The 10841-nt window shown below is 39.4% G+C and overlaps 1 non-coding gene across 1 annotated transcript; it reads right to left on the reverse strand.

Annotated features, from left to right (window-relative positions):
- Window positions 1–1877: 1877 nt before the first annotated feature.
- On the reverse strand, window positions 1878–1950 carry TRNAG-CCC (transfer RNA glycine (anticodon CCC)). The gene has a single exon. It is a non-coding gene; the product is annotated as a tRNA-Gly (tRNA).
- Window positions 1951–10841: the final 8891 nt, after the last annotated feature.

The following is a 10841-nucleotide window of genomic DNA, read 5'->3' on the forward strand; positions in this document are numbered from 1 at the left end:
AATGTGTAGTCATATCCCAACATTGCCATGAAGCTTTTTAAGTTAGGCCCATCTGTTATGACTATCCAAGTATTTCCTTTTTTTTTTTTAAGATTTGTTTATTTATTTAGGCTGTGCCTAGGCTTTTTTTTTCCCACTTTAACAAAACAGCTTTATTGAGACTTAATTCACGTGCCATACAATTCACCAATTTAAAGTGTACAGTGGTTTTATTTTTTTTTAACATCTTTATTGGAGTATAACTGCTTTACAATGGTGCGTTAGTTTCTGCTGTATAACAAAGTGAATCAGCTATACATATACATATATCCCCATATCTCCTCCCTCTTGTGTCTCCCTCCCACCCTCCCTATCCCACCCCTCTAGGTCATGAAGCACCGAGATGATCTCCCTGTGCTATGCTGCGCCTGGTCTTAATATGGCACACGGGATCTTCATTGCAGCATGCAGGGATCTTTTAGTTACAGCATGCATGCGGGACCTAGTTCCCCAACCAGGGATCGAGCCTGGCTGGGCCCCCTGCATTGGGAGCGCAGGGTCTTACCCAGTGGACCACCAGGGAAGTCCCTATCCAAGTATTTCTGCAACATAATAGTTCAGTTGGTGATTTAACGAAGCTCATTGGATGTGGGTTGTTTTTTTTTTTAATGTTTGCTCTTTTTTTCTGTCATGGAATATCTGGACACAAGGACCATATAAAGCTAGTAGTACACCCCTCTGTCCATATTAGACTAAGGTTATGAAACCCCCTTAACCTATGTATATTTCTTTTATATCAGCTTCAAGTTTAATAAATATTAGCATGTTTCCTTTGTGTCAAAAGCATTCTCATTTTTCTCAAAATGTCCTGAGGATCCAACTTAATTCCACATCCTTAAGGCTGTGACCTGTTCATCACCATTGCTGCCTGCCTGCCCCCATCCCAGGTGTCTGGGCAGCACTCAGAAAAAAAAAGATCCAGTACTCTGTCTTGGTTCAAGGCCAGCTTCCCAAACCATCTGTGTCCCACCTGACTTTCCAACCTTCTGACCTGTGGTCTGGTCACTTCTCTAGAGCATCACAATAATGATTAGTGTGATGGTATTGGTATTACCAATACTGGTATTACTTCTTTGGTATGTAGGGGAGGAAAAAGTCTCTTCTACTCTTTTAGGGTCTCTGGCTAGGCCTAAGAATTAAACTGACAAAAGATAAATTCACAGGAGAAAAACATGCAGGTTTTGTTAGAATTTTACAGGTAAATGGGGACCTTCACAAGAGAATGAAGACCTGAAGAAGTGACCAGAGCAGAAAGCTTTTGTACCTTTTAGACAAAGAAATGATAAATTATAAGAAATAAGACAAAGAGGTTTGAAATAGAGGCAGCAAATGGTGGGAAGTGAGGAGGAGATACCTGGAGGGGCAAAACTAGAAAGATAAGGTTATTTTAGTAAGTGTGTACAGACCCATTTCAGCACTGATTTCCAGTCTCTGGTATTAAGGACCAGAGACTTCTCTTGCTTGTACAGGAAGGCATCTTTCTCATTTTATGGCCTTCAGCTCAAAATAGTCAATATGCCAAAACAGCATATTTTGGGGTGGCATGTCCTGAAGCCCTTCAGGTACTAACCTCTTGCAATGATTTGCACTGGCCCTGGTCTACTTCTGGAGGTTTTTGATAACAATCGCACAGGATCTAGGAAACAGCCCATTTCTACCAGTCTTCCCAAAGAGAGCTGGACACCTGGAACCATTTTTAGAGTTTCACTATTTAAAAAAAAAAAAGGTGGTAGATGGAAGTTTTCCACGTAGTTTTTTGTTTTGTTTTTTTTTTTTTGGCTCTCCCAGGTCTTAGTTGCAGCACGTGGGATCTTTTAGTTGGGGCATGCGGGATCTAATTCCCTGACCAGGGATTGAACCTGGGCCCCCTGCACTGGGAGTGCAGAGTCTTAACCACTGGACCACCAGGGAAGTCCCTTCCATGTAGTTTAAGTGATAATTCCTCCAAAAATAAAAACACAGGCTTCCCTGGTGGCACAGTGGTTGAGAGTCCGCCTGCCGATGCAGGGGACACGGGTTCGTGCCCCGGTCCGGGAAGATCCCACATGCCGCAGAGCGGCTGGGCCCGTGAGCCATGGCCACTGAGCCTGCGCGTCCGGAGCCTGTGCTCCGCAACGGGAGAGGCCACAACAGTGAGAGGCCCGCGTACCACAGAATAAATAAATAAATAAATAAATACACAGATATTCATTCTATGCTGGTGCCTGTTGCTGGCTAAACTCTGAATGTAACCTACCAGCTGCCCATCTGTGAATCTGTGATTATGGAATTTATTCCTAATGCTGAAGGCAGTGCACAGCACTCTAATTAGAACTTTTATTAAGGAATGAAGGATTGCTGAGCCAATGAAACTTAAAAGGGAGGAAACATAATTTCTAAAACTTTGATAGAAAAGGACATTATTTTTTAATGTCATAAAAATATGCATGACTCTTAGAGTTGGTGTTTCATGAAAATAAGGTAGCCTAAATAGAAAGGATTAGATGGTGAGCCAAATGGAAATTTTAATGCACTTCTTTCTCTTTCCTATTTTATTTTAGTTTGACCTCCTTAGATCCAGTGTTTGTGGAAAAACTAGTGGTTTTATGTGCAACAGCAATATTTTTATGTCCCCATTACAGAGCACAGGAGCCAATGCTCTAGGTAGCTTTATGTATCACTAAAATGCCAAAGTTCATGAGTAGTTCAGTTCAGTAATAATAATAACAATAATAATAATGACAATATAATGCTAGGCTAAACCATAGTAACAAAAAAACCCAAATCACAGTGGATTAACACAATCAACTCTTATTTCATATTCACACAAAGTCCAAATACAGTCCAGAGGCTCTCCTGTGAATTCTCCTTTGATAGTGACTCAGGGATCCAGGATCCATGCATGGTGTGACTACACCATCACCAAGGTTGCTGCTGCAGAGGTAGAAGGAGATGCAGAAAATACACTGGCTTTTAACTGTCTTGGCCCATAAATGCCACTTTCCTCTCACATTTTATTGGCCAGAGCTAGTCACATGACTCCAACCTAACTGCAAGGGAGGCTGGGAAGAAGAGCACAAGAATATTTGGTGAGTCTTTCCTACAAGTAGTGATAATTTATTGGTCAATGCCATCTGTATTCCAATTACTGTGCTGGTTAACTTACATGCATTATCTCAGATGCTCAAAACAACCTTTTAGGATATGTGCTATTAATTTCACTTTATAGATGAGTAAATCAAGGCTCACAAAAATTAATTTTCATGTATTATCTCAGATGCTAGCAAAAACATTTGAAGATATGTATTATTAACTCCATTTTACAATTGAGACTCATAAACAAATCTTTCAAAAGCCAAATGGCAGAAGTGGGATTTGAACTTTAGAATAGGTTCATCTTCTTGCTTCTCCACATGGTATGTGCCAAGTATAATGCTAGGCTCTGGGAATACCAGAAACAAAAGGAAAGGTGGGGAAGGGAAAGAAAGAGGTCCACTGCTATTCCCTGACAGCAGAACTGCCATCAGCACCATGCCTGGCGCCGCAATGGGGTGTTCACCCCTGGACCAGAGATATAAAGAACATTATTTCCAAAGGCAAAAATCCCAGCACTTGGTCAGAGTCAGGTTTTCTGTGAAGTTAATAGCATTTATGGTTCAGAATCCTCACTTTCATAGGTACCTTCCAAGGCCCTGGGAGGGACCCTAGCAATGTACTCGGAGAATATTACATTTTTATAAAATATGGAAAAAGGAAACAACAATTAGTTAAGTCCACGGTCTCTTTCTACTCCTATGTCCTGACTGTCACTTAACTTCTCATGTTAGTGGTAACCTGCCTATAGGCATGTTTAAGATCCAGTTAAATAGAAATTGAATAGGGTGTACATTTACTTTGGCTTGAATGAGATATATTCCTATGAGTCACAATCACTCCATTATAAATAAGTTATTGCCAACCATCCTGGTGTAAGGAATGGCTTCCAGGAATATCCCTAATGCCTACTATGCTCACTCATTGACATCACAACACAAATGTGCAGAGCTAGAGGTAGTATTGTGACTTGAACGTCCTCTATGGTCCCCAGGAACAGAAGTATATGGGTGAAAAAGGAAACGTGAATCTTTGGAAAATTCCTCCAATCATCAGACTTGTAAAATTGTGAATAGAAGATGCAGTTCCCATAAATATCTAGTCAAAGTAAAAGTTCTCTTTCTGTCACGAATATACTCAATAATGCAGCATATACAATTATAAACACACCATAATTTTCTTTTGATGGCAATTGCATGAAATAAAATATATTTATTACATTTCTGTGTTTGGAGGAATACTAGAGAGAGTGCATATATGAGTGAAACTTTTAGAGGTTTCCCAAATTTGACAACAATCAATAATTTTCATGACCAATAATGGGTTGTGGAAATAAAAGAAACATTTATAAACTATCAATAATAATAAAAAGTTTTCAACCAACCATGCTAGTGAAAAGATTAATTTATTCTATTTCATCTACAGAAAAAGATATACAATTTCAAATTGTTGGTATATGAAGAGGTAATCAAAGGGCATATACCCAAAAACATTGGGGAAAGGGCAGTTTAGTTTCAGATATTTAATTTGTCATATTTATCAGCTCTTTTAAATTTATTTTTGTGTGTAATTTCTTTTTCTATGTATAAATTCACCATCATACCTACTTTGTGTTCTTTTTCTTAGAGACTTCTCCAATTATGTAAGCTTTAGGCCCTTCTATAGACTGAATGCGTCTTACCCCTCCCCCACCCAATTCGTATGTTGAAACCTAATCTCCAATTTGATGGTATTAGGCAGTTGGGTCTTTGGGAGGTGATTAGGTCATGAGGGTGGAGCCCTCATGAATGAAATTAGCCCCTCATAAAGAGACCTCAGAGAGCTCCCTTGCCCCTCCCACCGACTGAGGACACAATGACAAGACAGTCATCTATGAACCAGGAAGCCAGCCCTCTGCTGACACCTTGATCTTGGATTTCCCAGCCTCCAGAACTGTGAAAAATAAATTTCTGTTGTTTATAAACTACCTAGTCTATGGTATTCTGTTATAGCAGCCCAAACAAACTCAGACAAGCCCCCCAAAAACCCGGATCCACCCTCACACTGGCATACATTAGCAGGTAAAATGCCCATATTACTGACCCAGCAGACCATCAACTGTTGTAACATTTGAAAAACATGAAAAAATAAAATAATAAAGGATCTAGATGACAATAATGTGGTTAGTCTACATGCCAGCCATTTCAAAGTAAGTAAGTTTTTGATGTTTTAAATTATTCAACCCAGGAGATAAGTATTTAATCTGTAAAGACATGTGGATTTGAAATTCCACTGCCAAAGATAAAGAACAGTCTCTAAATTGTTACTTGTTATATCTCCATGCAGATTATATTTATCAATCATCGGTACTATTCAACTTTAAAGGACGCCTGTGGCTAAATTAGGCCAGGAAATAAAGGTCCTTGGATAAAAGTGGCCTTCATAGAACTAAGAAAGACGTCCTTCTAATCCACTCTACACAATTTAAACTCTCTAGGGAGAATTAGAGTTTCTATCTGGCACAAAGTGAAGCCACCCTCTTGTTAGTGGATATAGGATACTTTTAATCACCAAGATAGCAAAGAAATTGGATAGCACCCAGGAAAAAAAAAAAGGGAGAACTTAATGCTGATGATTTGAAGCTTAATAAATAATGTGAATGCTTAAGGTTAATAAATATCTGATTTTTTTTTTACAGCATTGTTATTACCATCAACATTTTCAAAAGTTCTGTTTGGAAAGCAAAAACAGGATTTCTCATATTGAATGTTTTTAATAGCATGAAGGGGAAAATGAGACTAAAATAAGACATTGTCCTTATCACTCTTTATCGGAATATCTCAAAACACATTACAGAAATTAACTTGGTAACCCTCAAGTTCTAGATAATTCTGAAATAATACATTAGCTGTTCATTAGCTGGGCAATCTGTGGCCTAGAGAGATGAAGCGATTGTTGAAGGTTAAGTAGTAAATCAAGTGCAAAAATAAAGATGGGGAGGAGGGGACTGGAAGCTAAAATCCTGAGCACAAATTCCTGGACTAATCCATTCCAGGAAGTTTCTTCCTAAAATACATATTCTGTTTCTTCTTAAGAAGACACTAAGGCCCTGTTTTCAATAAACTAATAAAATTCCAGAGAGGATTTAATGGTCACTCTGAGAGTCATTCAAAGGATCTAATTATATTCCAATCTTTCTAAACATGTGAACCACAGGTAATTTTGAAAAATTTGATTCACAGAAAATCCACAGAACAACAAATCAATGAAGAATGTGTTTATGGTAGGAAATCCTTATTGGATGAAAATAGTCCTGTTCACACTTTGTACTTCCTCCAAATTCTATTTCACTCAAATTCTGGGAAACCAAAAGAGAAGCAAACAAAAAAATTTGAAAACTAGATGGATGTAATCCTAGAATTTTTTTTTTAATCAGGAAGGGATTTTATAGATCATCCAGTTAGCCTTCAATGTTCATGTTCTACAGACCCAAAAGTTTAAATGACATGTCTGAAATAGTCATTTAGTTAGAGGCAAAGTTAGGAACAGAAAACAAGTCTCCATTCTTACTAGCACAGGACCATGATATATCCCAAACCTCTACCCTACTCCCCTCCAAAAAAAGATACAGAAAAAAAAAATTTTACAGTGGATGATCACATTAAAAAAATAATAGTCCTAGGTTACATGAGCAGAATTTCTAAGAGAACTTAATTTCTTAAATTGTTTTTAATCAAAGTAAAACTCATCTTCCCAAGAGACAGGTGAGAATGCTATTTTGCTTTTAAGATTAGGGCTGGTGTTAGCACAGAGGTGAAAGAGAAAACTATGTGAAGGGGGAAACTACACAGAACTATACACTCAGCATCCCCATTAAAGCCATATGCTAGATACAGAGGAAAAGGAAATGAAAAGCTTTGAAATGCAGCTGTCCCACTCCCTGCTTTTTCCACTCAATCCCAACTATTTTTCCATCAGGATCCAACACATGTGCAGTGACACATGGAAACAGGGTGAGCTCATGAACCCAGGGGAACAGAGAGTCCAGTATTCCCAGAGCAGCACCCTGGAAGCACATGGCCACTCCTAACCTCCACCCCTATAGATGGTAGTGGAAGACCCAGCAATGGAAAAACTCACTTCACAGCAGAAGAGGAAAGCCAAAAGATAATTCAGACACCTGGTTGCTGTTTACTAATTATGCCAGCAGACAAAATCATTAGATTTTGGGACATTGGAAGATAGTGGTACCAAAAACTAGTAATCAATGAAGGCTCTACAAACATAGTGGAGTAAGTTGTTCTGTCCATGTTCCTTAGGTAGGTCTTATTTAGAAAACCTCTCAGCTGAACACAGGGCATGACAAACCTCAATTTGTAGAATAGAAGGAAGGCTTCTATTTTTCCATCTTTTCTTCGTGTTTGTATGTTTCTGACACTGTGGTATTAACATTTTAAATTGAATCTATAAATAAGCATTATGATGAGAAGCTTCTCTTATTGGGAAGGCCAGGCTCAGTAGATGACCTTAAGTAAGATGATCAGCTGCTTTGTTTCCGGTAATCTGGTTTAGTGATATATCCTCCTAGGTATTAAGGTCTGGTTTGAATTAACTATACACTCAGCAACCCCAGAACTGCTCAGAGCTGTAAGAGTAACTGAAAGGACTTATTTTTAACTGGTGGCCCAAAAAGGCTTCCTTGTGGTTTGTGGCATACAGTTTATTTATTTAACTACTTACTCATTTGATGGGCATTCTTTGATATCCCACATACATACGCCAAGCACTGTGCTAGGTGTACATATAAAACATGACCTAGTTTCAAGCCCTGTTTCTGCCAGGTATTTACAGTGGGTCATGATATTTAACCCCTCTGAGCCTCTGTTTCCTCATAGGTTTATTGTAAGAATTGAAAGAGATAATATATGTAAAGCTTAATAAATAGTGGTTTTAAAAATACAGGCTCTGCCTTTGAGTAGCTCAGTCTGAAAGTATGATATGTACATAAACAACTAAAATGTAATTTGATATTTGCTACAACAGAAGGTGTACGTACCAAGTAATTTGAGAATACAGAGAAAGGAGTGGCTAATTCTGTCTAGAGTGGGGGGATGTCATCAATGAAGTGTCAAAGAGCAGGTGACCTTGAAGTATGAGTATAGCATGGGAGGGAGAGACATTCAGAAAAGTTAAAATTGAATTCACCAGGTGCCTGGAAAGTGAGAAACCCCTCCAGGTAGCAGCCGAAGAGTTTACCCCTAAGGCTTGCGATGCTCCTGTTCTTAGAAGCTGGAAGTTGCTAAGGTGTTGGCCTTTTCCAACTTCACACCACACTGCATGGCCCTGATGCCATTTCTTCTCACTCCCACAAGCACAAACTGAGGGGCCTGACTCTCCCAAGGCAGCAGTTTGGGAAAGGATACAGTAGATGGATCCAATCAGTAGATGGATCATAGAGGAAGCAGGGAGGAACTACTGGATAAACCAAGAGTTAAAAAAAATAATTCAAGTACATAGTACACTCAGGGTATGTAGGACTTAGTAAGCGTTCTATTAGTAGAAAACATTTCCAGTCCCAAAATACTGGAGTGGCTATTTCTTCTAACACGTAAGAACAGTAATGTACAGTCACAAACGAGTAATTTATCACTAATGAAGCAATGACCTAGTATGGAGATGGCAAATAGAAGGTACCATTGTCCCCTCCCCAGCCCTGGGCAGACATTATTAATCAATCTTGGCATGCTTTCTCATTGAGCCTAGACACAGCCTCAGAATCTTGGCTCTTATTGTCATGCCTGAATTAGTGGCTCTGTGGAGAACATGCTAAAAGCAAAAGACCGTGAAAAACATGACATAGTGCCTACAGAAAGATCAGGGTTGCAGTCTCATTCATCTGATTAAGAGAGTCATGCAAACCCAAAGTTCAGCTCTAGATATTTACTGTAAATGGGGCTGAAACACTGTGTTGGATAATTGTGGATTGACTTACTCAGCATTAAGGCCAACTCCCTTCTAGCATCTAGAAGCTGCAAAGCTAAGAAATGACATCTGGTCCCTTTAAATTTAGGGTTTCCCATTTTGATTCAGAAACACTCATAAAGAGAAAGGCAGGTCTGTGACAGATGCAGCATTGTCCTGTGGTTAGCAGCAGTGATGGGCCTCCTGACCCAGAGACTTCTCCCTCCCTGGTAGAGGGAGACTGAAGCATCTCACACCAATGCCCAGGTCTGGAATGAGATTTGAGGAGTCACTGGAAGTTCAACCTAGAAGCTGTTTCTTCAGCTCCCTCCTCCACAACGATTTCACAAACTTCTCAATAGCCAAATATCTTTCTGCTTAAACAGGCTAGATTCTGTTGCCTACAACTGAACTCTGACCAATAAAGGCACGAAAAAACCTACCTTAAACCATATTTTTTGGAGGAAATATATTTAGCAAAAAAAATTCTAACAGCATGAATGTTTTAGTTAAAGCTCATATTTCTATAGCATCAGCTAATAGCTCTGTGAAAATGAATTCAAAATCTGTATTTCTAACTCCAGCTTCTGACCCTGTCTGCATTCTCTTATCTCAGATTGCTTCCTGGACTTCCACACTTGGATTTCCTGTCAGCACCAGGAAGTCCTATGTCAATAATTTCATTTTTCATCTTCTCTTTCATTATCCCAGTCACCTGAACTCCAAATTCCAGCATAATCTGACTTCCCCCTTTCTCCCTTACCAAACCCTGAAAATTCTTCCACATAATCTCTCTTTTCCACCTCTTTCACTATCATCAGTCTAGTTCAGGCCTTCTTCACCTCATGCTTGCCCTATTATATTATTCTATCTGGTTTCCCTACTGTCAGTATCTCCCCAGCCCCCTTAGCCCTCAAATTTACCCTAGCCATGGCAACCCAATTAATACTACTAAAAATCATTCTCATCTTGATACTTCCCATTCAAACATTTCCAGACTTCCAATACTTTTCATATAAAATTCAGGGACTTCCCTGGTGGCACAGTGGTTAAGAATCCACCTGCCAATGTAGGGGACATGGGTTAGAGCCCTGGTCCAGGAAGATCTCACATGCCACGGAGCAACTAAGCCTGTGCACCACAACTACTGAAGCCCGTGTCCCTAGAGCCCATGCTCCGCAACAAGAGAAGCCACCACAATGAGAAGCCTGCGCACCACAACAAAGAGTAGCCCCTGCTCGCTGCAACTAGAGAAAGCCTGCACACAGCAACGAAGACCCAGTGCAGCCAAAAAAAATTCAAACAACTTAAGTTGGCACTCAAGGCTTTCACAATCTGACTGTCAACTATCTACCCAAGGTTATTTCCCACTACTTCCCTCATTGAATCAATACTCCAGCCAACTACAGCCAAACTGGCCTCTTTACTTCATCTTTTCATTAACATCCTATTTTGAAAAAACCTGCCTGGTACACACATTTTCCATTCTTGCAGTGCCCTTACTCTCTTCTCTGCATTTCATGTAATATTGAATGGAAAATCAAAATTCCTCCTTCATTGAAAGGGGAAAGTAGTGGGGAGGTGGACACAGACTCCAAAAGGTATATGAATGACAAACAGGAGAAAATGTACTAAATTGAGAAAATAACATTTTAGATTATGTTTATTGTTTTAGACAATTGACTATCAGACATAAATTTTATTTAGATTCTGGAAGAGCTGCAGCCTGGTGTTAATCTCTGGGATTGAAAATACTGTTTGAATGGGCTGAAGCCATTAGATTTTTATCC

The sequence above is a fragment of the Physeter macrocephalus genome, chromosome 8, assembly GCF_002837175.3.
Source record: "Physeter macrocephalus isolate SW-GA chromosome 8, ASM283717v5, whole genome shotgun sequence".
NCBI classification, from domain to species: domain Eukaryota; kingdom Metazoa; phylum Chordata; class Mammalia; order Artiodactyla; family Physeteridae; genus Physeter; species Physeter macrocephalus.